Source organism: Hyposmocoma kahamanoa, unplaced genomic scaffold (assembly GCF_003589595.1).
Source record: "Hyposmocoma kahamanoa isolate Upper Pololo Valley unplaced genomic scaffold, ASM358959v1 232, whole genome shotgun sequence".
Classification (NCBI taxonomy): Eukaryota; Metazoa; Arthropoda; class Insecta; order Lepidoptera; family Cosmopterigidae; genus Hyposmocoma; species Hyposmocoma kahamanoa.
Window position 1 is genome coordinate 1,235,305 of NW_020653750.1, and position 2,531 is coordinate 1,237,835.

The window sequence follows — 2,531 nt, forward strand, 5'->3', positions numbered from 1 at the left end:
ATTTCCCCACGCAAAAAAAAAAAAAAAAAAAAGGGTAGTACCTTAGGTACCTATTTATGCCGCCACGCAGTAATGCGTACATTGCAAAGAGTTCCGGTTTTAAAGGGTAAGTGTGCTGGTGAAATTACAGGCACTTGAGACTTGTCAACTTGTCTCTTGAGTGGCACTGCAAATGCTATGGACAGGCGTGTCGCTTACCACCAGGCGTACGACTTGTTCGTCCCGTCACTTGGTCTCATAAAAAAAACACAAAGCTCGTTTACGATAAAAAATGCCAAAATGCACAACATGATCTGTAAGTATGTACCTACCACGAATGGTATTTAAAACCAAAAGGAGTTTTTGATTTTCTTTTACTGGTCGTATGTAACAAAATATAAATCTAATAACATCGGAATGAAAAACTTACGGAATGCATAAAAATATCAACTTAGCATTTAAATGAAAACGGGACGATTGGTTGGCATCTTTTTACCATTTATTCAATAAGGAAAATACTCAATGCTGAATACGAAATAAAAGTTGACAATTATTGTTCTGAATAATGTTTACTTAAGACTAAAATTAAAAATACGTAACATACGAAATAAATAAAATGTAAACAGTGCGCTATTATTGAAAGATGTAATTAAGATTGTTTGAACTATAACTTTTTTTACATCATATTGCGTAGTTGCTGTACACACCTGCTGTAAACACCTTGGATAGAAATTTATAAGTCACGACAAGTTTTTTTCAGGTACTGTGCAAATGAATGAACTTTCATATGTTTCACACAGATGGCACTACGGCATAAAAGTCGTTAAAAAAACAAGAACAAAAATTCGTAAGGTCTGAAGGTTCGTTCAGTTGCTCAGTTGGGAGAGCATCAACCACGATACGGTGAAGGCGCTCTGGTTCGAATTCAGGAGGCGTATTTTGAACTTTTAAAAAACCATGTAAGTTCCAGACAATTCTTTTTAGACCCAAAAACTAACTGGATAAAATTCGTATTAAGACATACCTATTTTTCGCTGACTTCTCGCTGGTTGTTATGTCTATGACTGGAACTTGACTAGAATTTTGTTTTGTAGTATAACGTTCAAAAACATGGATGAATATTTACCGGTAAGTTACGGTGTTATATTTGTCACTTAATTTAAGAGAAAAATAATAGTTACGTATTATTCATGTACGAAAATAAATAAAGACACTATATAATAATAATAATAAAGACACAATATAATAAAATCAATACACTATATTTTAATTTTTGTAAATAAAATAAAACGTAAATTAATTTTCCGAACGACGACGTCAAACGTCGACGAAATTCCGCGGGTAAATGTTTATTTTGTAGCTTGTAGAAAACATGTCAATAATATTTTAAGAATATTTGACTATAAATTAAATTGTAAAAAATTATACTTGACCTTAGTGAAAAATAACCATAGTTTCAACCAATAAATCGGTAGATTTTGCAGGCCTCGACATGTGCGGTATAGGTTCATCGCAGAGATTGTGGACCATATCTTTGCTAAGCCGGTATCTTTTCATAAATTGTTGTGCATCCATTCCAAACGGATCACTACGATCTCGCAGTTGTCTTCTTTGGATTTTGTCCATATTATTATCGTGTAAAGCATCACTTTCGAGCACTCAAACATTTCATATTCTTCACACATAACGAAACGATTACCTAAAAATATACAAACTAAAAATTATAATAATTATTATACAATTATGCACAAAACAATTCAATAAACGCTACACCAAGACACTGTAAACTGAATGGTTTACTGCTGTTACTTTTTGACAGATCAACCGTGCACAAAATGTCAAAACCGTGCACAAAATGTGCCTAGTGTCACGTGACCGCTGACTGGCTGGTATTATACCATTACTAGTTCATAATACGAAATTACAAGGCAGTATACTTTACAGCGTAAACTGCGTGGAAATAAGAGTTCATATTAGGCCCCCAGCTGGATCGGATGAATTTTTCTTTGTATTCGATCTTTGTGTTAATAATTATGACATACTAGTGAAGTAATATAACAAAAAATAATTGAATATCATGGTAGTAAAGAAAACTTAAAAAAAATTATTGATTATATTGATGTGGTCATGTTCAGTTATTTTTTATTAAGTTTATTAACCAAATTATGAACGTTTAAATTTACAGAGTATCTACTCATCTCTTACAGTATATATAAACAAGTAATTATATTTACAACTTTTCATGTATTTATCACGAAAATTCAAGGTAAATACCATTCAAGCTGTAAAAGTAACAATGCTATTCGAGTACTTTCCACTCCTTATACCTTTCGCGTAGACATGAGAATGTTTCGAAGTAAATCCGTTGCTATTACCAAATATTCCGCGTGCCAAAGAGAGGGAATCATTGCCTACTAACTTTAGCTACAGCTATCTGTGTTTCCCGAAATCTACTATTTTTGTCTACACAAGTGAATAGGCATTTTTAGAGAAATACGTACCTTCGTCGCTTAACATAAGGTAGGAAAGCGTGTGTCTAATATTCCTAAAAT